The sequence below is a fragment of the Dermacentor andersoni genome, chromosome 2 (genome assembly GCF_023375885.2).
Source record: "Dermacentor andersoni chromosome 2, qqDerAnde1_hic_scaffold, whole genome shotgun sequence".
In the NCBI taxonomy this organism is placed as follows: Eukaryota; Metazoa; Arthropoda; class Arachnida; order Ixodida; family Ixodidae; genus Dermacentor; species Dermacentor andersoni.
In genome coordinates this window covers 223640517-223666785 of record NC_092815.1, presented here as the reverse complement: position 1 = coordinate 223666785, position 26269 = coordinate 223640517, and the positions used below count along the sequence as shown (strand labels likewise).

The window sequence follows — 26269 nt, the reverse complement described above, 5'->3', positions numbered from 1 at the left end:
ACATTCTAGTTGGCTGGAGCAGGTGTTAAGTGTTGGTTCTAACAGTAGGCCACCTTTCAACATTTTCGTTCCATCTGGATGCAGTTTCAGTAGGCAGGGTAAGAAAATTTTTAATGCTGTGAAATGTAGTCAAAAACTGATAGACTGTTATATCTGGCATTGTTATAAGTGGGTCCAACTGTACAAGGCAACATTCACATCAGACTACAGAGTATGATAAAGCGGTTCATGTATTATTCAATTAATTTACTTCATTCCTGAGATACTGTCTAAGAGGAGCTCAAGGCTAAATTGCCTAACAGGGCCTCGACGCCCTTTACAGATAAAGATGAAACCATTTATAACTAACTCAATAGTTCCGTGAAAAGCAGTTGTTACATCAATAGTTCGTTATATATGGACTCACCCTTAAAAACGCTAAAAAATTATCCGCACTGAAGCTGGTGTCAGCAGTTAAGTCGGCAGCCCTTTGGTCCGACAATCAGATTTTCAGTGTCATTTTTGTTCTCTGTGCGCTCCCGCACCTAGCTGCAAACTCCCATTAGAAACAATCACCTAAAAAATGAAATGCAGCACGGTGTAGCTTTTTCAAAATGGCGCCCGGTTCCGATCACCTGTCATTTTGAAACTGCAAGCACAGCCACCATTTTTTTATTCAGAAGCTTGTGATATATTTTACTACCGGCGGGACATGAATTTATTCTGCACACACGAGCGAAGCATCCTAGTTGGCCGGAAGCGTAAACTTTGGAAACTACTGCGGCATGCCACCATTTTGCGAAGGTCTCTAACATCTTGGCTTTGGCATTACAACTTCGCATCAGCCACGCAAGAGCCGTAAAATTACGTTATCTATGTCGTTTTGGGCTAAAAAAAATTCAATGTTCAAAAGGTAAAACATCACCGTGAACCATTATCAGCAATCAGCAATGTGTAAACAAAGCACCGTGAAACAGTGACCTCCTGATAACAACGCAGTAGCCGCCGACCCTTTGTAACCATTGACAGGTGGCAGCACATGGCGCAGCATTTTTGCCCGCTCGGGCCACGTCAACAGGAACGCTTGAGCAGCCGTTGTTCCCATCGTGGAAAGACATAGATGGTCATTCCAAATCGTTGAAACAGACGTAATATGCACAGGGTGCCACACGGACAATTGCGCAAGAACGAGAGTGACGCCGTCAGGAATCCAATATCCCACCAACGCATGCCTTGTACCATGCTGTTTATGCTGTGCGTGGCATGCTTCCCGCCTGGAAGCATGCCTTGAAAATGGATCACCTCACGTGACCTTCTTCGTGGCTTCCGAAACCCACACGAGGCAGTCACTCGCTCATCTCTAAGCCATATCATCGCTGCAGCTGGACTGCAGTGGGGCGCGCGCGCTGCAGTGCGGCAAATTTGGTCGCACTTCCATGCCTGGGCACTTAGCATGTGCCCTCTTTTCACCGTGGCTAGGCTCGAAGCATTCGTTGTAGCAGTACAGCAATTTAGAAAACACTTGTTATATCTGGAAGCAGTTTCCATAGGGAAGGTCGAAAAGTTGTAAATGCTCAGAATTATAGTTGTTTAACCGACAGATCGTTATAAGTGGGTTTAACTGTATACACAAAACATAGTTGCATACTACATTGTACATATGCATGAACTCGTGCAAACCACACTCAATACTATGAACAGTAACACAAAAGCTAGGAGCATAACAAACATGGCGTATAAACAGACACAGCCGAACATACGTTATTGTATCAATAAACAAGTAAAAAACATAAGATGACAAATTATGCACTTGCACTGTCAATGTATTTATAAAATCACAATGTGGTATTAAGAAATGAACAGAAGGTGTGCAGTTTACGCACATGGAAGGATTGTAAGAGAAGCATGAGCTATAAAAAAATATTACATGCGACATAAGTGATTTAGTGTGGCACGTTTCACTAGCGCTAGTCTTGCATAAACAACATGTTATAACAGTCATATCATAAGAAGCCAACAAGCACGGACACCGACGACAACATAGGAAAAATTACTTTTGCTTAATAAATGAAATAAAGAAACAATAAATTAATGGAAATGAAAGTGAATGAAGAAACAACTTGCCACAGGTGGGGAACGATCCCACAACCTTCGCATTTCGTGTTCATTTCCATTAATTGGTTAAAACTCCGAGGGTTCTACTAGGAAACATATATACTAAAGAAAGCGGATGGGGAAAGGTGCCACGGTAGCTCGATTGGTAGAGCACCGCACGTAGCTTCCTTTTTGTCCGTAGTTTTCCCAGCGTCTGTTTTGTGCGCGTCACTCTTATACAGTGCTTCGGTGGTGTGTTGCGGCGGAATCTATGGAAAATAGCAAGAGCGTGAGCCAAGAGCCAACAGCGACATTTTTGTCGATAGCTCCAATGGTGACAAATTATGAACTGATGCATTAATGGGCGGAATGGTAAATTTTGGGACTTTTACTATAACAATCTTTCAGAACAACGAACAATTTACCGTGATTCCCTGAAGTTTACTATATCGAGACTGAATAAATGAATTAATTATTTATTTATTTATTTCCTTAATTAATTAATTAATGTTTATTTCATCTTGAATACAATTTCAAGAAAGGTGCAGGAGCAAAAGACACGCAGCGCCTGACAAGAGCCCCTATACCCGGAAAATATGCATATACTATTATACATTATTTAGTGGTAGTTCATTGGCAGTGAACGAACACTATAATGTTACATATTTTCACACATTGTACATGAGCTTACACAGAAACTTAGAACAACAGAAATTGACAAATTATTGGGTTACAGTTGGTTTACTAATATGGACAGTGAAATAATAAATGTTGCCCTTTTCCCCCTCTTCCCCTTTCCTCTCCCTGCCAACAAGCAGTAAAGTACAGGCTGTACATGTGAATTACCATAGTACACTAGAAATGCAGCATATACCCATGAACATGCATGTATGCACATAAAAGAGGGCAAAAAAACTAAAAAGAAGAGCTTTATAATATATTTATGTTGCAATAATCACTCTCTCAAACACTGTGTTAGTAACAATTCCTTCACGTAATTTTCTAAAGCGTTTCTAGTCATATTGAAATCAATGCTATCTTCTAGCTTATTTAGGATTGTTAATACCTGGTACCTGATTGTTTGTTTACCATAATTGGTCCTTGTGTTTAGTGTCCGTTTTTTTTTTAGTCTCATATCTTAAGGAACTTCATTAATGTTCTCGTGTATATACAATACATTGTTATATATGTACTGTAGCAGTTTAAAATCATAAACGTCGTTAGCTTTAAGCATTTGGTATTTAAAAAATAATGGTAATGTGCTTAGTTCATAACCTGGTCCCTGATAGTTTTCATAAATGCACAATTTCTTTTGTAGAATAATGAGTCTGTTGTAGTCAGTTTTTGTTGTGGTGCCCCATACCAATATGACATACGATAATCTGGAGTAGAAGAGTGAAGCGTATGTGTTTTCTTTCAGCCAGGTAGGTATAAAGTGTGCAATTTTATACAAGCATCCAACAGATTGGGAGAGTTCGGTAGCTAAATTATTAATGTGTACATTCCATGAAAGGTGCTCTTGGAAACAAACACCAAGAAACTTTTGCTCCTTAACCCTGGTTATCTGTTACCCTTCAAAAGTTAAATCTAGTTCCCTACTTAGTGGTTTGCTAAGTGCATGAAATATTATGTACTTTGTTTTTGCTATGCTAAGCTGAAGCCTATTTTCTCAGAGCCAGGCCGAAAGGGACGCAAGGTAGGTGTTGGCCCTTCTTTCTAAGTCTGTTATATCTGTGGACTTAAAAAAGATGTTAGTATCATCGGCATACATAATAATTTTCACTGTAATAACCTTATATCTACTGTCAAACCTCAATATAATGAAGTCGTATTTGCAGCAAAAAACTTCCATTAAATTCCCAACATTGTCAGTCGAGGTTTTGAAGTTTCAACAGCGAAAATAATTTCACAGCTTCCCAGAACATTCCTGGTGGATAGTATCATGTCACTATAAACACTTATAAACAAATTATTTCAGGAAGGCGGGTCCATAATTGCACAATTATGAGTGCCAGTGCATGCGGTGCAGATTGTGGCGACAGCAAATATCAGTGTGGCTAACAGGATCCAAGATTTTCATGTGCTGTGTTGTGCTAGCACTACAAATCTTGGACATCAGGGTTGACCATGCTTAGTGGTCACAGCAACCATGAGATGGCACCCACAAATTAAAAACAAAAGTCTAATAATATATTTGCCCTCCCTGAGAAAAAGAAATAGAAGTTGCAGTTTACTGAAACACGAAGCATTGATAACAGTAGCAAAGAGAAAATTACACGAAGTAAGGTTCATAGTGTTACCAGCCTTATATATTACAGTAAAGATTTGCTTACTAATTAAATTATCCAGCATGGCACTCCCAGGCAAACGTGAAAAGATCACCGTCACGTCACAACCCGCACGGACACGGACAGCCATGCACAGTCTAGGTCTAGGGTAGAGAAAGCGACGCGCAAGCTAAAAGGGTGCCCTCCTCCTTACAGTGAAGGAACTGCTGCTGCGGGCGAAATGTGGAAGCAGACAATACATGTTTCAGGCTCTAAAAATCACTTCCAGCACTTTTAACAGCAAATGTGGGCTTGGCTTGGCTTTTGAGACTGGTTACTCTTGGCTGCCGCATGACCCACAGCCTCCTCAGATGGCACAGCGGTGTTTCCAGCATACCACACTCCCGCACGCATGCTTCAAGGAATGCAATTATGCTGTTTGCCTGATAGCGTCTTTGCTGCTCAAACTTTTCATACGGAAAGATGCATGCAAATAATTATGTATGCCTAAGCCGACATTTTTATAGTTTTTTTTGCCAGATTTACTAGCCATAGAGGCTCCAAGTACATGCTTGAAATGGCCGAAAACTTGGATTAAATTGATACCATGTCCTGAAATTAGCTAAATTGAGGAAAAAGAACTAGTTTTCAATGGAACTAAGACTGAGAAACCAGAACAGTTTGCTACATTGCAGATTTCGTTAAATCAAGGTTCGTTATATCGAGGTTATACAGCAGTAAAAAAATGATTTCACTGCCAATGCCTTTAAAATTTTGGCACACTTTCATGGCAGCAAGACTGCTTGTACTACTCGCACCCCGCTTGCCCTCCTATACATTCATGTGAGGTGTTCAGATAATCCTGTGCATGCCGTGACACCACAATATTTCAAATGTTTTCTTCAGATTTTCAAACACCAAAGGTTGATTGTACAGCTTTCAGCATTTTTTCCCATCAATAAGAAAACACTTGAAGAGCTTTTGAAAGGGCTCTAGTGGACGGTTACCTGCCCCACCGTCTCCATGTTATCCAGCACTCCTTTGCTGAAATTTGACATGCCAACCTACAGCTATCTTTTATTATGCAAGCAATATGCCTACATGCACACTTCTGGTCGTAAGGAACACACGAGTGCCCAAAATTCAGTACCACTTTCAATGCCGTGACTTCACTCACAAAACAGTTTGTCCATTACTAACAGTTAAGTGCAGCAGCTTTGATTCACCAGTCACACAGTATATCGTAAAATCTGGTTAATCTGACCCACGTTAACTGAGCCTAATCCTCTGGCCCCGTTAAGACTGTGTGCATTATTTAGTGGCATCAGGCTCTCTATAATTTGGACGTATGTGGCCTCAAACTGGTTCACTCAGACAACTCTCACAGCACAGCCAGCATGGAGCTCCGTAAATGTGCAACACAAATGAGCAAAAGCAACACTACCCTCCCACTGAACTGAAGCTTTGTGCTTATTTGTGCCTTTATAACTAGTAGTGTGTGAATATTCAAAACTTCGACTATTCAATTCAAATTCGAAAGTATTCGGTATGATTCAAAAGGACACTTTTACTATTTTAAATATTCGAACCCCCAAAACTGTTGTTGTCAGATGTTTAAGTCAGCTTCATCGCAGTAACTGTGTTACATGGCAAAGCATACAGACAGTATTGTGGTGAACCATATTTGCAGTACAGGGAAGCATATGAAAAGTAAGAAGGGGGCACTGTCACGGGGCACCTGATGGTGTTATGGCTACCTGACACTATAAACTCAAGTACCCGCACTCTACCCATATTTCATGCATCAAGAGAACACCAGCCTCCAGGTGGAAACCTCTTTGCTACTAACTAATATGGCTAAGTGTCTAAAAAACAGTTTGCAAAATACAAGTTTGATCAAGTAGAAAGCTTCGCAATGTCTTTAGACCCTCATTTTAAAAGCAGCTGAGTGCGACCAGGATGTTTCCATGGTAAACTGGATTAAAAACCTGTCTTTAAAAGAACCGAGGAAAATTTTGACACCAAGAAACTCAGATACGGCCTCAACAATGAAAGCTTCTAAAACTGGCTTCTTCCATGTCAAAAGACTGATAAGCGCATAAATAAGCAGCAATTTTCCATTTTCCAGCCCATAAAAAAACGTAATGGAAAAAAAAAAACACAGACAGCACATATCTTTTATGCTAGCTCTTCTCAAACCGAAATATTAAAAGTTTGAAACAATAACAGGAGATCAAACCCATGCAAGAGGCCATGTTTCTACCAGAAAGCTCGCCTTCGTGCATAGCATTCACTGCCAGCATTTCCTGGCAAATGTTGTGCCTACATAAGCTGCAGGTGGCGGGAAGCATGAGAAGCAGTCAGGGGTCTTTGAATGCTATGGCGTTCCCCTCTTAGGGAAGACGCTAGTCGAAACAACTTTTTTTTTTTTGTTATTACTTGTATTAGAAGTTTCAAAATTCACTCAAGTATAGAGTTTTCTATGCAGATTTCAAATATGGTACTACTTTTTGTGTAGGTGTTATAGTTTGAGAGTTATGTGATGCACAATGGCAAAATATAGTCATTTTTATGGGCACATTTTTGTGAAATAAATTTTCACAAAAAGCATCGTGCTGCAGCTTGTTTAGTTCTACGTAGATCACAAAGTGCCAATATCTAGCCAAACAGTGCGTACAATTACTGAAACTATGCAAAAAAAAAAGATAGAACATTTCAACAAATATTTTTCTCAATTCTCTTAACTATAACTGTGTACGTTGTAACTTACTGCTTGGAGATATTGCAATTTCAAGTAAATAATAGCACTGTATATATCTTCAAGGATATGTATGCCAAATTTCGTTAGTACAAGACAATTGTCAGTGTGCAAGGATAATTTCATGTGGTTGTGAAAAAAAAAGAATTGTTGAAGTGTCCCATTTTTTTTTTTTTATTGTTCCAGTAATTCTACACGCTGTTTGAATAGATATTGGCCCTTTGCGGTCTACAAAGAGCTAAATAAGCTACAGTACAAAGTGTCTTGTGAAAATTTATTACAAAATAAAGTGCCTGCTAAATCACTCTATTTAGCCTTTGTGTAGTACTTGAATCAAGAACTGTAGCAGCTACACAGAAACTAATGACATATTTGAAATCTGCTTGAAATGCTCTTAGTGGGTGGACTTTCAAATCTCTAGTACAAATATTAAAGAAAGTTTTACTAGGAGAGCCTCCCCTTAAAGGCAAAGCTTAAGCATCCTCCAAATTTTCGGTGTCTGAAGGAATTGTGGCATTTGAAGGGATTTCATCCTGACAACATAAGTGCAGTTATGATATTGTCAAGCAAAAGTGTTGTACTAAAGAATTTCGTAGACCAGAAATTATAATTTTCTTGTACGTTACTAGTGGTGCAATACACTTGCTTATTTTTTTTTCAGACCTTTGGTCGGTGAAAAATCTTGCATTTTCACAGCGCCTATAGCATTCGTATATATGAAAAATATTCGATTCAATTTGCACTTGGTTTCCATTATTCGAATTTACTTTGAAATTGATTTGATATTTGCACACAAATATCTAAAACCTTTATCTGTGCATTAATTGCAGGACATGACACCTCAATGTTTACATGCTCTTAGAACTGCATAGTCAATAGTTGCCATCCATCATGATCAAGTCGATAGTGACCGCAGTTTCCTCCGCAGCAGTTGTGGCAAACAGTAGTTTCATTTTGACCCTGTGCACACGTCGGCCATGTGCCTTCAGAAATGCGTGGTAACCCATCTATGATCACCTCAGTAGTATGGTTTTAGTGGGCCCGGTGTTTGGCTGAGCGGACATCTCACCGGATGAGGGGAGGCGCAAACGTGAACGGCCTGCACGGTGCAGCCACTTGGAAGTGCCGAGTTCAACCAGACAAACACAAAGGTAATATTTCTTCGCTGCTGGTGTAAATTTTAGGCAGCAGCATAACTGTGTTGCTGCCAAAAATTTATACCAGCAGGAAAGTAAACACCTTTTCACTGCAAAATAAGCTGTGTTTGGTGAAGCTCTCTAACCGGCTCGATCCATGACAACAGTCATGGATCGTGCTGACTATCAGAAGAAAGCAGAATGTCTTCTTAAAGGGAAGCTGAAGAGTCTGTCGAATTCAATAAGACGCTCATATACGGAGGCGGGAATCACATTAACCATTTAGGTAAAATTTTCAGGGGGATTTTTCAATTAGGAGCGACGTAATCGTCGGTTAAAATTGCACTGTAGCTCCGCCCCCGTTGAACGCCGCACACTGCTGCTGACGCTGACGATGCGACCGGAGACCGGAAACCGCGGCGTAGTGACGTCAGCACTGGTGTTCCATTCCTTCACAGTCTCCGCGACCGTGCCTGACCACACTTGTTTCTGCGTGCGTGCCATCCTAATCTGCTTTGCTCAACCCTAGATTCCTTTGTTTGTGTGTATATAGGAGTGGTAGTTGACATGCGCAGCATCAATTGAACTTGTAGGCCGATCATTCCGGCGTTCTGTGTAGCCTACGCTTGTACGAACACCAGCGGCCGCGACGAACTTCCGATGTTCCATTAGTTCCTGCAAGACAAGAAGCTTTCAGCTAAGTGGGAGGCTGCGGTGAAGCGAAACAACTTCAAGCGCTCAAGAACAACAGTGTTGTGCTCTAACCACTTCCATGACGATTACTACCGCAGTTTATCAATAATGCATGCTTTGGGTTCTCCGTGTTAGCACGCTGAACGGAAGGTGCATGTTTTTCTCCCACCCTTGACGCAGGTTTCATCACCAAGCGCCACGAATTTTCTATTCGCACATGTGTTGTGAAACAGCCTGCATGCAGCTACCATAACGCAGTGCAAGCATAAAGTTTGCATGTGTTGGAAAGCCTGCTCACGCCAGGACGCTGCGCCCCCCCTTCTCTCGCACACAGAGAAACCGACCATCTCACGTAGCTGACGGAATTCGCTGGTTACGAGTAGCGTGCGGATGGCGCGCTGGTGAAGGTTCTATACTACACGTGCTACAACAGCTGGTAAACTTTTCCCGCGTTTAAGCCATCTGTGTAGATTGCCGACAGCTTTGGGGCAGCGCACAAATGCTGAAGATCGCATCACCACTTACGTTCTACGAGGAGGCATGCAGGAACATAACACTACAGTTGTTTGCCCGGAAACGTACTCACTGGAATGCTGAATGCAGCTTAGCAAAAACAGACTCGCCAAAGCACATTTCCAACACAAGGAGATGCTAACACTTCGCCTTCGTTCGCATGGAAAGCGGTGCCTGCACCAGCATATTTTGCTTCTTGGAGAGGCCGGCTCTTCGCAATCGGCTCATACATGTAGGGAGTAAAGTATAAATCCCTTACAAGTGATCTTGCATGCGACAGCAACAGCGCGACAAGCGAGGCGATGGCTGTCGCATTCCCATCGTCGCCTGCAAACCAAACCCCACGCCAGCGACGGTTTTGACCGACGACTTCCTGGTATGAGGGCAGCAATATACGCGCCGAAACTAGCGTGACGCATGCTTTATCAATTTAAGCTGACGTATTTTACTGAAAAAGCAGCATAAGGTATTTCTGAAGGTCTTGCACAAGGTTCTTATTCTTGCATACATAAAATTCAATAGTTTGCTCATTCCGTGCGACAAACAGTAGTATTTGAGTTATGTACAACCAGTTCCCGCTTCACACTTTTGGCTAGTCGGTCATAGCACTTCCGGGCGACAAGCGACAAGTTCTAGATTTCTAGAAACGAGCGATCGAGCGACAACACCGAGCGAACTGTTCAAGTGGCAGCCCGTTTTGTCGCTCGAAGCCGTCGCCCATCACCGTCGCGCGCAATATCGCTCTCGTGGAGTTTGGACTTAACGCCAAACTCCTCAGAAAAACGCAAGCTCTTGAAATTTTCCATGACCGTCTCAGCAAAACAGCACCAAACTACCTTGCACCGTGCTTCGTGTGTAGCGGCAGCAGTCGGTCCGGACGAACACCATTGTTGATGTCACGAGGCGCCCGACCAATCACGGGCGGAAACGAGGCGCGCGAGCTGGGCGTGGCTGCTGCTGCACTTTTCGTCTAAATAAAATATGTTTGCACTTTTTTCGCTCAATTTCGATGCGATATTCGAATTCAGAGAGTTGAAAACCATGACATACTGCTCTTCACTCATTTTTTCTGGAAAAGCTTTCAGCTTCCCCTTAAGGGCTCAAACCACTACAGGCACATTTGAAAATGCCCTGAAGGCCTGCCGGTACACGTATTAGGCATATCGGTGCTCGTACTGTGACAGGAAATACCTGGCGCACGCGTGTATAATTAAGGAATACATACTGTGTCCCACAGCAATAGCCCCTTCCCACGCTTGTTATGCTTCACTGCAATACTTTTGCGTATGCTTCACCAAGTAACATTTGTGCACGGAGGCGAAGCTGACATTCGGGAACCGGCATTATGTAACACACCTTGCTTTCCAAGCTTCTAAGCCAATCGCGAGGACCACAAAGGCGGAGTCCGTGCCATTGCTGACAGCAGCGAATTCTTTCAATAAAAAACACAGCATCCAACGGCAAAAAGCTTCATAGCGAACGTCGAAGCACATAGGCCTAGCGCTGCCGCCGTGGTGGCTCCGGCTGCCAGCGGATCTGCGTGCGAGAGCGCCGGTTCGAGGCTGCAAGGTAATCAAACTGGCAGCGGGGTGCCTTTGATTAATGTCGTTTCGGACCTGCGGTCACGGCAAAACCTCCGGAAAATCGGACGGCGAAGAGTTCTTACGTCTGAAATTTCGAACGTTCTCATACATTGACTCTATTGGGAACGTGGTGGTGCCGCAAAGCCGTACAATTTATCGGGAATCCGGAAAGTTGGTCACTGATTGTACACTGGCAACTCCTCCAGCCGACGGCAGGGCGTCAAAGATGATTCATTACGATTACTGTCTGTTATTCGAGCCAGCATTACCTCGATTTTCTACCATTTCAATAAAATTGCAGCTAATTTTCCCTGATAGAGGCACAAATTCCCTGAGTTTTCCCTGAGTTTTTCCAGACTACTCAAAATCCCTGAGAATTCCCGGTTGGTAGACAGCCTGTTAACGGATTGTCCAGTTGGGACGCCAACCGGCAGTAATTGACCAGCAAAGATTTTGGGCAGAGCGTTAGGTCAAGAAAAGATGGCCGCAGCACTCCGAACGGGGTGGCGGATTTGGCTTCGGTGCTAAGCACCATCGGCTATGCCAAAATAGAGTCGTCCTATTTGGTCCAAACCAGTGTAAATCTTTGCAACCGATCTACTGTTTAAATTATGCAATCTTGTAACTGCACTTCGTAATATAATCTGTAAATACAAGTTTTGTTCATTCGTACTTCAGCATCTTTGTCCTTCAAACCTAAGTCACCCATTGAGCCACCTACGCAGACCGTGTCTGACGGTGCGTCTCGGACACCGACGGTGGGGGTGAATTTCAACGAATCAATCGATCATCGCATCGAATTCTTATTATCGCACTTGCAAAAAATGCCTATCAGTTCGATATAGGGCATAATTCGACATAAGCCAGCTAAAGAATTGGACATCATAAAAGCACATGCCATTTATAATATCACTTTATTGATGAAACTAGCTTAGTTTCGCATGAAATAGTCCTGTATTTTCTTCTGCTTGGGCAATTTCGCTGCCTGCAATGCACGCACTTCTCCACATTGTCTAAAGAGTTAGAGCAGCTGAGGCCGCAACCTTCCAGATTCACGCACAAGCACCGTACTAGTGCGAGTGCACCAATCACATCGGAGGATGTGGGCAAAGGACCGTCGTTGCTTTCCTCATTGTGCCCACCTTCACTTGTACTTGGTACGATGTCGGGAATGTAGTCTTCATTTTTGGACCCTCCCGTGGTCGCGACATGATCATCTGCACTCACAAACTCATCTACCGTTGCAACGGCTTCCGGAAATTCTGACACCTCGCTCCAAACTTCGGCAACACTGGCAACGGCTTCGTTGCGCTCATCAGAATTTACAGTCATCACCGGGCACAAGGAAGCCGGCACGTCTGAAGCAATTTTGGATGAACCATTTGTACATGGCCGTGCATATGCCGTCGAGCACCACAAGCACCGGATCGCGACCTTGTCCACTTTAGCCCTAATCTCCCCCTTATTCTTCAAGATCATGCTGAGAGTGCTCCTCGGAATCTTGTACGCTGCGGGGACATCCGACTTCTCACCACATTCAACCCAATTTATGATTTCAAGCTTCACAGCGAAAAGCAAATTCTGCCGCTTCATCATGTCAACACTGCAGGAGAAGGCCCGCAAGGCACAAACACAATGAACCAGAAAAGCAGCTTGACAACTCGCACTTATGCCATCTTGCACGACGAGGGCACAAGAACATCTGATTGGCTGTCTGAGCAAGCGATGCGAGTGGGCCAGGATAATTTTTTGCAGGGGGGTGTCAACGGCTTGCCCGACGCAGCATGTCACGGTAGGGAGAGTGGTTGGAAGGAGCCACGCCGCAGGGTTTCCCCACCGCCATGAAGAAAAGCCAACTTCTGGGAGCACTTTTGCGCTGCTTGTCGTTCGATATATCGGGAGACGCTGCTATTTTTGTTCGGTTTAAGCATGACTTTTGCTACATATACTCCGTAACTATACCATGTTCAGAAATTGTTCGATATACAGAATAATTCGATGTAAACAGGTTCAATATAGTCGGGTTTCACTGTATTGATGCGCAAATATCGAAATCTTTTAACACAAATTGAATACAAATAGTTAGCTTCGAATATATGACATGGCTTTGCTTCGAATAATATGGCTGAAGTTCACAAAGAATGTTTCACATTAAAACAGTCTCACGGATGTGCAACTCTTTTACACCGTATCTTTGGCCAGCGGCTCAGTTCCCCACCTCCTCAGCAACGCTGATATAATCTGTTACGCTGTAAAGGACTGCCGTCAGTGCCGCTCTTGTGATCCGAGTCCACTGGCACCACGTGCACTATTTGCCAACTGCTAATCCAGCAGGAGGAGAGTGGGCAACCATGAAGGAGGGCAGTAAGAGGTCCGACATGCCCCCAGGTCAGTGAAAAAACAAAACTTTACATGGCAGAGAACTTTGCCTTGAGGTGTGGCTTCATATACAATGTGCGTCATTTCAAGTTGCTATTGTGGAGTTTTGCTGCCAGCGGAACTTTTGGAGACTGAGAGGACCACATGTCAATCAGCAGTATGCTAAAATGGCTGTCAGTCCAGCCTGTGCGTCTGTGGCCAGCAGAGCGCTGTCGAGAACACGAACTAAGCAAACAAGCACAGAATGGCAGAACGTTGTCAGGAAGGAAAAAGAACAAACCATGCACGGTGGTGCCGGAATAGAATGTCATGATAGCGATATTGATGCGACCTCACAATTCAGGCAAAGCCTCCAAAATCAGCATTTGCCATTAAATCTCTAACGCACAGTGCTGCGACCAAGGCAAGGCCTCAGGGATTACTGCTTAGCGTGTAATCTCTAAGGCCATACTCGATGTTTTGTATCTTTGAGCCCATACTTCATGTCTCGTCGAGGTTGCCAGAGGAGATAATGGCAGCGGAGTCACCATATGCTGCAGCCACGGACGGAGTCCGAATAATCAAATGTAGGGCTGGCGGTTTCCGAAATATCGGTCGTCTTTACACATTAAGTCTATGGGCCCATTGGCGGTGCCGCGAAGCTGTCTGAATTAGCGAGCATGTCCGGATTGTAATCAAGGGTAAAAAGGTCATAGGAAAAAGCCTTGTTCACAATGCTCATGCATTGTGAACAAGGCCTCCGTATGGGAGCCAAAATGTCTTGGTTTCTTTTCTTTTAATGTTCTTGGTCGGCGTCCGTTTTTACCCTTGACTATGAGCAATCCGGACCAGATGAGTTTTCGTCGAACTCTTGACTTCATGTCCGAATTATCGGTGTCCGATTTATCAGTCGGCGACAGTATTAATATTTAACGATAGGGGTAGGTCGCGCACCGTATGTGAGTGAGAAAAATTACGCAAGCTTGAAAAATGGGGCAGTGACTGTATCTGATATTTTTGTTACCAGAATATATATGCTTTGAGGAACCTGCAGAAAAAATTTTGCTTCGTTATAACCAATGTTGTGTTGGACACCACATTTTCGAGTTTGCTATAGCAGAAGAATACCCCATTAGATAGAGCACTGCCAATCAAACATAACTCTGATATTGCCATAGGGCAGAAATAGTCAAGTGAACGTGTATTCCAGGTATTTACAATTGCAGCAAGGCTGGGTACACAAGATGGCTGCCCAAAACAGCCGCCCACTCGCTTCGCCAAATCGTCGTCTTTGTTCATGGTCACACTATGCTTCACTGATCCGTAACGTGACGCCCCAGTCGGAAAGTCGCCATCTCAGCACTAGTGTTTATGCAAGGGGCGAAGTAGCGATAAGGCTTCAGCCTAGACACGTGGACAATATCACTGGGAACTGGGGCCGAGGATGAATAGTCCAGCAGAAACACTTCATAGTTCCCATCCCCGATCTGGCGCAGGATCTTGTACAGCCCTGTGTAGAGCAGGAGAAGTTTTTTGGACAATCCAATGCAGCAGCATGGTGTCCATAGAAGAACTAAAGACCCAGGGGAGAAGTGATCGTCCAGGTGGCTGCTGTCGTATCTCGTCTTCTGTGCAACTAGTGAGGCAGTGAGCCGTGAGCGGGCAATCTCGTGAGTTTTGTGAGCCCAGGAAGATGTCATGGGCATACTCAGTTGAATGGTGGTCGTGGGTGGTAGGAATGTGTCGAAGGGCAAAGTTGGGTTGCGGCCGACCAGCAGACAAAATGGAGAAACACCAGAGGTCTCGTGATGGGATGAGTTACATGCAAATGTTATGTGCAGTAATGTGTCATCCCAGTCGCTGTGGTTCACAGATATGTACATGGAGAGCATCTCCGTCAACGTCCGGTTGAGCTGCTCAGTCAGTCCATTGGTCTGTGGGTACATGCGGTGGAAAGTTTGTGCGCGGCAGAACAGGAACAAACAAGATATTGCACAACTCAGGACAAGATTGTGCGGCCGCAATCAGTGACCAGATGCCTCGGCGTGCCGTAATGTAGAATGACGTCATACAGAAGGAAATCCGCAACGTCCATAGCGCACCTTGTCGGCAATGCTCGCATGATGGCTTAACGCGTCGTATACAGTAGTAACACGACTGTAAGTCGACTCGAGTGTAGGTTGACCCCCCAAAATCGCATGTGTCAAGGAAAAAAAAAGAGAGAGAGAGAGAACAACTTTATTGAAAATTCCTGCAGAATCGGTTAGGCTCCCTCCACGCAGGGAGGACAAGCTTTTACCACGACGCGGCCATTACGTCAGTCTCGTGCATTGTGCTCCTCGACGTCTTGGTCCCTCGCTACTTCCGTGGGTCCGAGAGGGCCACCGCCCCCTTCCTGGGGGTGCTGCCCCCTTCTCCTCAGTTTTGTGCGGTCGATGCCTCTCTAGAGCGGCCGAGACCTGCTGGATGGCCTTGAGCTGTGTCTCTTGATCATAGCTCCTTGTTGCAGCCTCTAGCTGTGGCGGGATCATCGTCTTCTCGCTGGCTTCTCGCAGATTTACACTACAGTCCCCAAGGATGTGAGCCGCGGTGGCTCTCTCCTTCGTGCACAGTCTACACACGTCACTGGCGTACACGCTCGGACACACGTGCTTAGCTAGCACCGGGGTGAGCAGGGACCCCGTCTGTAACTGTCTGTATAACACTGCCTCCTTCCGGGTAAGCCCCGGGTGAGGTGGCGGCATAGTCTGTCTGTTCAGTCTGTACCACTTCACTATTTCGTTGAAGGTGGTCATCTTGTCCTTGGCACTGCACCGCGACCAACACTCCGAGTTGGATGTGCTTGAAGCTGCGCGGTTGGTTAGTCCTCGCGTGGCCAAGTTGGCTGTCTCGTTGTGGTTCACATTCCCGCATTCCGACACGTCACTGCCCATGTGGGCCGGAAACCACTTGATCACCACAGCACTTTTGCGTCCGATGTCTTCGGCCTTGCACAGTATGCGCGCGGCCTCACTACATACCCTACCCTTGGCGTAGTTCTTCACTGTCGTTCTAGAGTCATGCAACACTGTAGTGCATCTGGGGTCGGAGATAGCCAAGGCGATGGCCACCTCCTCCGCCCGGTGCGCTTCTCGAGTCCGGACACTCGCCGCGGTCTTCGTTGCACCCATTAATGCCCCGACAACCACCGCCCCATATGCGTTGCTGCTCCCTCGATACTCCGCCGCGTCCACATAGACGCCGCCTTCTTCTCTCGGCGTGGAGGGCCACGAGAGCCCTGGCCCTCGCCAACCTCCACTCCTTGTTGTGCTCGGGGTTCACGTTCCTCGGGATCGGGCAGACCCTGAGCTTTCTGTTGATGCTATCCGGTATAGGTACGTCTTTCTGCTGCTTGCCTTCCCTCGGCTCGAGGCCAAGGTCCCGCAGAATCTGTCTTCCGGTTCTCGTTTCAGAGAGATGCTCGAGTTGCGCCGTTCTCTGTGCTTCGGCTATGTCGTTCAGCGTGTTGTGGACTCCCGCACCATGGATTTTTCAGTGCTTGTGCTTCCGAGGAGACCGAGTTCCGCCTTATACGCCTTGCGTATGGTGCCGTCTATCTTGTTACGTTCGCTCGGCCTCCAGTTGTGAAAGGCGGCCTCGTACGTTATGTGGCTAACTGCGAAGGATTGAACGAGCCTAGTCAGGCTCTCTTCCTTCATCGCCGCTCTTCTGTTGGACACCCTCTTGATGAGTCTCATTGCCGCAGCCGCTTTGCCCGTGAGCTTGTTGACTGTTTCACCGTTGACTCGGTTTCGCTGGATGAGCAGCCCAAGCACTCGAATCTTCTCGACCTCCAGTATTACTTGTCCTCCCGCCGTCTTGACCGTGATCTTGGGACACTCGTACTTGACTTCCATATTCTTTCTTTTCCTGCCCGCTCCTGTCGGTGGAATCACCAGCAGTTCTGACTTGGCTGGAGAGCAAACAAGTCCAGACCCTTCCAGCTGCTCCTCGATGGCGTGGACCACTTCTTGCAGCGTTGTCTCGATGTGTGAGTCACTTCCTCCCGGTACCCATAGGGTAACGTCGTCGGCCTAGATGGTGTGCCGGACTCCCGCTACTCTTTCTAGCCGGTTGGCCACCCCGATCATCATGAGGTCGAAGAGTAGCGGGGAGATCACCGAGCCCTGCGGAGTTCCGACGCTGCCCAGCTTCTTCTCTTCGAGCTGCAGGTCTCCCACGCAGATTTCGGTGGTCCGTTTCATCAGGAAGTCTTTGATGGACTAGTATGTCCTCCTGCCCATGTTTAGCCTGGATACTTGGGCCAGGATGGCCGAGTGCCTCACTTTATCGAAGGCGCTCTACAAGTCCAGCCCGAGTATGGCTCTGTTGTCCTTGGTGTCCGTCGTATCGTCGATGATCTCGTTCTTCAGTAAGATCATGGCGTCTTGCGTCCCGAGCTTGTTCCAAAACCCGATGAGTTCATTAACGTGGTTGCTGAAGACTACTCATCGTCACTGGAGTCGTCTTCACTGGTGCTACTGCCGTCATAGCTGCTGCGGTCCCAAAGCACGTCGTCATCAAGTGCGAGTCCACACTTGGCGAGCGACTGCACCACAACATTGCGCGGTACTGCCACCCACGCAGAGAGGACCCACCCAAACACAGTAGCCACAGAGGCCCTCCTCACACGTCCGCTTGGGGTAAGTTCGCGGTTTTCTGTAGATATCCACTCACTGTATTCACGGCGCAGGAGGTCCTTCAAAGGCTTGTTGACCCCCACATTGAGCCACTGGGGATTACGAGCATGTCGGTGCGCTCCTTTGAAGCACCACTTTCACCTTGGCAGTAAGGTGACCCCGGAATGAGTCCAACCCTAGCAGGTTGGGGATGTCTCTCTTGAGGGATGCCCCCGGCCTTAGGAACCACACCAGACGGTACCACTCCGCTACCATGTCATCTGTCATAAAGCCCTTTGCATTCGCCCATACCACAACGCCTTTAGGAAGTACTTCTTTAGGCATCGTCTTCCTTTTGAACATGATGTACGGGCGAAGCTTGTTGTCATCTGCCAAGCACGACAGCATGACAGTAAAACGCAGCTTTTCATTGCCCGTTGTGAGTAAATTCGCATTGCGTGCTCCCTTACGCTCACTGTCGTATTGCTGGTCATGTCAAAGTATACGGGAGTTCGGACAGCATTGCCGATCTGGCCGAGCAAATACCGTCAGGAGTCGTGGAGTTTCAGGAAGTGCCTATGGAAGGCGAGGACCTTCTCCTCGTATGCAGCCGCAACGTTTGGCACACGTTGGTGCGTCCACGTAGGGAGAAGCCAGCCCTCTTCATAAATTTAGATGCCCAGGCCCTGCTAGCTTTGAACTGAATCCTTGGTATCTCTGCTATCGAAGCAAAGACACGGGCTTGTTGCATGGTCATTTCAAGTGTGATCAACAGTGATCGATAGCGTAGATCAGTCATGTACAGTCGCCGACTGATTTTCCGGACTCCAAAAATTCGGACATGCTCGATTATTCAGTCTGCTTCGCGGCCCCGCCTTTCTCCCCATACACCATAATGTATAACAACTGCCGAAAGTTCGGACACCTTGCAACCTCTCGTCTGATTTTTCGGACACTCCTTGAGCCAACTCGATAAAGAGCACAATGCACCGACTCTGACCGGTGCATGGTTGGACTTGCTGAATGCCATTTTGGTTTTGAACGGAGCCTCCTTGCTGCCCCACGAAGTGGTGCTACTGCAAATCCCCGCTCATCATCATCGTGCCTGGTTCGATAGAGTGGCTCTACAGCAGTTCCGGTTTCAGCTTAGTAAGCCATGTCAAGACAATCCAGCAGCTGATTTGTTTCTTCACGCACGACGCAGCGAGTAGGCCACGTTTTTCGTTCGTGCGACTGGTGTCAGCATGGTGGTGTTTGCTTTGTGTACTGTGTTCAGGTTCCGGTGATCCAATGCGACATACGGGAACATCGCGTCAAGTGTCTAATGGCGCCAACAGTGCCCGCGCAGACTGCGCTGGGGAATGCCGGCGATGCCGGCGATGCCGGCAAGCGGGTGCCGGGAGGCCTAAGATTCGTCACCTTTTGATGTGCTCCCTACTGACACGGAAAATTCTCTGCCGAGACCTGCGCAGTGGTTGCATTGCGATTCCGGACACCGTCTCATTTGACAGTTTCACAGGTGCTGGCAGTGCTGTACTGACGTACGCAGAACTCGACGACGGCGAGATCATTCGTCAGGTTTCTGCTGCACCACCGGACGATGACTCTAGTCGGAAGATGACGCACCATGTGCTACGCTGCCGTCACATGCGAAGCGTGTACAAGCAATGACTGTGCTTTCAGCCGCCTATAGCGACCGTACGACCCTCTCCGAGATTCAGGCTTATCTGATTGCGCGTAAACGGAACAGCGTGCAAAGGCGCATTCACGATTTCTTCAAGCCTACTGGCGAGCCCGAATAAGTGCGTGGAAATAAAGGATTTAATTTTTTTTTCTTAATCTGCTTTTTCGGACACCTGTCTATTCGGACATTTCCACAGTCCCCGTGAGGTCCAAATAAACGGTCGGCGACTGTGTACCACAAGCTTCGTCTCTAGCTCTGGAAAGTGTCCCGACTTAGGCCTGCGAAAACTACGGCGCTTAGAGTCACATGAGAAAATTCCATCACTGAAGCCGCCACTGCCACACTACACGTTGACTCACTCCAAACTTGCATCCTGCTGCGCAGTTAGTTTCCTCGGCATAGAGGATAGCAGCCCGTTTGAACGCTGCTGTGAACGTGCGCCGAAAGTTCTTTGGACCCAGGGTACTCATGACAGGTGCGATGATTAAGCCCAACTGGAACAACAGAAGTGACAGAAGCACGCGGCCATTGAAAAAATTGTATCTCAAAGAGAAGCTATTCCGCCAACTACCAATACCCCCCAAACGGCGACTCTTCCATCAATGATCGATGCTCCCACAAGAACCGTGCGCTTTTGTACAAGCTCATGGAATACCGTAAAAACCAGAATATAAGTCGAACTTTTTTTCAAGACACCATTGCAAAGTCGACCCTCGTCTTATATACCGGACATTGGCGGAAAAACTACAGAAGTCTTGCAACAATGGGCAGATGAAGTAAAGAGCCGCCTTTGCCATCGCCATCAGCAGCAGCGCGGCGTGGCGACATTGTGGCACCGCCAATTAGCGTTTACATTGTCACAAAATTATATTGGTTAAAGGCTGCTTTTTCACATTTTGTTTCAAAATGCGCAGAAGCTGACGGCAGTTCACCATCGCCTTCAAGAAAAAGTTGATTGAGCGCGCGGAAGCACACGGCAACCTCGCGGCACGGCGCGAATTTGGAGTATCCGAGAAGCGCATTCGGTACTGGCGGAGGCACAAGCAGCAAACCAACAGAAAACGTCATTTCATGGGCGGACCGCAGAACTGGAAGACAAGGTTGCGGAGTTCGTCCGGGAGCTGCATGTAAAATCGCTGCTTGTGACTGCCGAACGCATTCGTTGGAAAGCGGTAGAGATCGTGCGCGCCTCTGGACTGGGCAGCGAGAAACACTCGTCAACCGACTCTATAGTCGGATACAACTTTAGAAAAAAGGGAAGGCCCCGCCCAGATGACCGAAGCGCGACAGCCGATTGCCTCCGCGACTAAAATAGTCCCGCTCAAAAAATCGTGCTCCGGAAACACGCAATTCTCGGTATAAATAAAGACTTTTGTATTTTGATGACTGGTTTAGTAGAGCTCTCATGTGCTACAGCACATGCCGGATAGCGACAGAAAAATAACCCCGTGCCTTCTACAACTCTGCCCATCGTCTGCTCTTTAGCTTCATTGCAAGTGACAAAAGTAGAAAGAGCAGCTCTACATGGCTTTTGCGCTTCTTCGCATGTACATGGCGTATCTACTACTCGTTTTCCAAGCTTAAAATGTATCAGTTGCTATTGAAAAAGTACCTATATAAAACAATGCATTTATCGCTGAAGCACACAGCTGACGCGACTTGGCCCAGTTCGAAGTGCGGATGGCCATCTTCGTCGGTGGGGTCACCGGCCGTCTGGCTCATGACGTCAGTCAAGAGTGCGCGCCCATTGGTGGATGCTCGTGTGCATCCGCATCAAAGGAGTAAACGCCCCCTTTTTTCTGAAGTTGTATCCGACTATAGTTCGGACGACTCTGATCAAAGGTGTTGCTCTGATTTGGAGTAGTGCTTGCGCACTTCATGCCCTTCTGTGTACTGTACACTTCGCCAATTTTTAACAGTATCGCGGGACCATCGACCCGCGTGTTTGTCAGCACCTTATCATCACAGCACAGAGCGAAGAAATAGAGAAAGTAAGCGCATGTGTACACATGAGCGTATCTCGTTTGTTTCATCATTCAGTGCCGTGATGATAAGGTGCTGACAAACACGCGGGTCGATGGTCGCGCGATACTGTTAAAAATTGGCCGGGTGCACATGCGAGCAGCATTTAAATAAATACTGTCACTATTGTGCATGAGTCACATTTGTTTCAAGGTAAGGGTGTCTTTCGGTACATTTGCAATTGAAAAAGACTTTTTTCATTTTTAGAATTCGTCAGTTGGGGGATCGACCTATATTCCGGTCCGACCTATAATCTGGTTTTTACGGTAACTATGCGCTGTAGATACTTTATTAGCGTTATACTTTATTCGCGATTATGAGAACACATTCGCTGCAAGATGACGATCATCCAAGCAATCGCAAGCGGTCACTGCCGCACTGCAGGATACCAAAACAAACGACATGCTGCCGACAGATGTGGCCACACGTGATTTTTTACCTCGTGAGTACGTTACTCGCATTCATGAAGTGCTTTGTTGGTCTCTAATAAACAAAATGAGTATTAGCAAATTCCTTGATTCTATTCCCGGCGATAACGTAGCCACGATAATATCACATTGTTCTATATTTCCGAACTGGATGGTGGGAGGTTTGTCGCTCTAGGTACGGTGGCCAATGGGCACAGAGTGGGAGAGCCAACATTCAAACTAGGCATTGCCCGTGTTGACATCAAAATGTATGCAGTATGGTAAATTAATGCCCTAAGCTTCTACCGTAACCATGGAAACATAGGTGCAAAGTTGTAACAACGTCGTAGCGTCCCTGATTTCTTGTTTCTCTTGCCATTACTAGCGGTTCACAGTTCGGTTTTGATTCTAAGTTGACCCCCTAACATTGGATTGTCAAATTTTAAAAAATGGGTAGACCTACAATCGTGTAAATACGCTAGTTGTCGCAACAGCAGCCCACTTGTTTCCGGTTTTAGACGTTGGTAAAGGGCCTAGACTCTTAACGTGAAAGAATGGTTCGACAGGGACATTGACGGGGTGTATACATCCAGAGGGTAATACAGCAGGTCGTTTGCGGTGCTGACAGAGTGCACAAGCAACAACATAGCAGCGCACGGAGTGATACAGGCTGGGCCAGTAAAAGCGTCATCATACACAGTCGTAGACACCGAGGTGGCCAGCAGTGGGTGCGTGATGTAGCTGCTCAAGAAGTGCGAGGTAGGACGAAAAAAAGTTCCGGGCCATCAGAGTGAAAACTGCATCGGTACAGACCGCCATATCACAGTACGAATGTGCTGACAGAGGGTTCAGGATGCACAGAAGCTGCGCGATCGATGAAGACACGTAAAGAGTGATGACATTACTGTTTCTTGCGAATGTCACGCAAGTCTGAAATGGCCCCTAGACAAGCATTGGTGTCGTGGCATCATAGTCTAGACTGTCAACCGGTTGACGGGATAGACAGTCAGCATCCTTGTGTAAATGGCCAGATTTGTATTGAACAGTAAAAGCGTATTCTTGTAGCCGTAGCGCCCACTGACCCAGTCGTCCAGTCGGGTCCTTCAGCGATGAGAGCCAATACAAGGCACAGTGATCAGTGATCACGAAAAATGGACGAATAAATAAGTAAGTGCGGAACTTGGCTACTGCCCAAACCGACACCAGGATGTCTCGCAATCATCAATAGGCAAGATATGAGCAAGCGATATACCCCTAGGGATAACCTGCGCAAAGTAGTTAAAGTGGAGGACAGGGAGTGCAGTTTGGTTGTATGCAAAGTGAGGAGGGAACAGGCAGAAATGAGGTCCCAGTACCGTACTTGGTGGCTTGCGGTGGCAGGCAGATGTCATCGAGGGAGCATAAGTGCGGTTGTGTCTCTTGCAGAATGTGGCAGCTCTGGAGCAGTTGAATCACACCATACATGCAGTCAAAGAGGGTGAAATGAGATGATAAGAAGTCTAACCCTAGGTTAATGTCGTGAGGGCACTGTTCCAAAATTGACATGAGCAGTGCACATTCCGAGCACGATAAACATTCCTTCATCGGCAACGTGGACGGTTCGTGATGCGGCAGGTGTAAGGACTTTGTTCAGGCGGCGGCATAATTGGGCACTCATCACGGAGAGTTGCACACCATTGTCGACTATAATGTCAATCAAGTTTTGTCTGGTCGGTAAAGTGAGCAAAGAATTTTTAGGTCGGATTGTCAGTGCAGCATCACCTTCAGGAGCTGCAGCAGTTAGTTTTCCGGAAGAGCGTCGAAGGTTCATGGGGGACGGAGGGTGCCGAGCCTGAGGCGATAGGGTCGATGGTTGATGAGCTGGTGACAAACGGGACTGGTGACGACAGAATGACGGTGAGAAACTGCTTTATGTAGCAGTAGCGTCGGCATTGAGCGGTTGCTGGTCAAATGGAGGATGGAGATGCCGTGCGCTCTGTCCGGAACAGTATAACCATAGGTTGTTCGCGGAAGTGAAGAAGCATTATGGTTGCGGCAATGTCAGGCAACATGACCGATTCAACAGCAGGCAAAGCAGATCGGTTGATGATTCGCAGTTCGACATTTGGCAGGGTTTCGATAGCCCGGAGGGTACCACTAACTAGGCGAAGGATAAGGTCTATCAGCGAGTCGTGGAGTTGCAATGGAGCAAATGGAATGAACTCCAAGATTTTGGAAGTCTTTGCAGACTATTCCTTGAACAAGTGGTACTGCAGGCAAGGTGTTGGGATCACTGACACATGGCCAAAGGGTCACAGGTGACATTGCTTCAATTTCATGCCGAACAATTCCTGTCATGTGTTCTGAAGTAGATGGTCGCTGCATTTTGCTGTCCTTGCATGAGAAAATCACAGCTGTGTTTGGCAAGCAGGCGAACGACATTGGCAACACTGCAATTTGGTAGCTCTTTGCCTGCTAAAAGCATTGGCACTCCTTGATAATATCGCCGACTTTCACACAATTCTTACACATTAGCAGATTGAAAGCATAGTCAGTGACGCCCTTTAGAACATGCCAGACCTTGTCTGACTCGCACGTGTGACTGTCAGCCTTACGGCACAGAGCAAGCACGTTCTGGATATAAGTGACATGTGGTTCCGTGGACGTTTGCGGACGAGTCGCTAGGTATTTCTTAGCAGCGTTCTTCCATACGAATGGACGGCCAAACAAGTCCTACAGCTTCTGCTTACACCTTTCCCAGTCCGTAATCTCATCTTCATGGTTGTCAAACCTCACCCTCACCGTGCCTTGCAAGTAGAACATCAAGTTGGCCAACATTACAGTCGCATTCCACCTGTTGTGGGTATTCATACGCTCATACATGGCGATCCAATCTTCCACGTTGACATTATCGGTTCCGCAGAAAGTTCCTGGGTCTTTCAGATATGTCAGGACAATGGTTGGGGTAGTCGCCACTGGCACTGGTTCCACCTCCTCCGTCATGATGTTAATACCGAGGCGACGACCGCTGCGGAGGTCTGTGGTCTCTTTGGAATACCCCGCACCTCCAAAAAAGTGCCATGGGGCAGAAATAGTGAAGCGAAGGTAAACTTGCAAATAATAATTAAGGCAATGCTCGATACACAAGATGGCTGCCCGAAACAGCCGCACACTCGCTTTGTCAAATCGTTGTCCTTGTTCATAGTCACACTATGCACCACTGCTCCATAACAATATATATAATAATTCATTATATGCATGTTCATTAAGGACGAAGGTAGGTCATCGAAAAAAAATTTTGTTCTTTGAGATACGGTGCTAAAATATTGTACATACAGTCGCCGACCGATTTTCCGGACTCCAAAAATTCGGACATGCCCGATTATTCGGTCAGCTTCGCGGCACCGCCGTTCTCCCCATAGACCATAATGTATAACAACTGCCGAAAGTTCGGACACCTTGCAACCTCTCGTCTGATTTTTCGGACACTCCTTGAGCCAACTCGATCGAGGGCATCATGCACCGACTCTGACCGGCGCATAGTTCGACTTGCTGAACGCCATTTTTTTTTTTTTGAACGGAGCCTCCTTGCTGCCCCACGAAGTGGCGCTACTGGAAATCCCCGCTCATCATCATCGTTTCTGCCTAGTTCGATAGAGTGGCCGTACAGCACTTCCGGTTTCAGCTTAGTAAGCCATGTCAAGACAATCCAGCAGCTGATTTGTTTGTTTCGCGCACGACGCTACGAGCAGGCCGCGTTTTTCGTTTGTGCGACTGGTGTCGGCACGGTGGTGTTTGCTTTGTGTGCTGTGTCGAGGTTTCGGTGTTCCAACGCGGCGTACGGAAACATCGCGTCGAGTGTCTAATGGCGCCGACAGTGCCCGCGCAGACTGCGCTGGGGAATGCCGGCAAGCGGGTGCCGGGAGGCCTAAGATTTGTCGCCTTCCGATGTGCTCCCTACTGACGCGGAAAATGTTCTGCCGAGACAAGCGCAGTGGTTGCATTGCGATTCCGGACACCGTCTCATTTGACAGTTTCACAGGTGCTGACACTGCTGTACTGACATGCGCAGAACTCGACGACGGCGAGATCATTCGTCAGGTTTCTGCTGCACCCATTCTCTATGCTGCACCGCCGG

General features: G+C 46.8%; 1 protein-coding gene across 8 annotated transcripts in view; it reads right to left on the bottom strand.

Annotated features, from left to right (window-relative positions):
- The window catches only part of faf (ubiquitin carboxyl-terminal hydrolase-like faf), a 607534-nt gene that overhangs the window by 489440 nt on the left and 91825 nt on the right, over positions 1 to 26269 (bottom strand). The window lies entirely within an intron of this gene.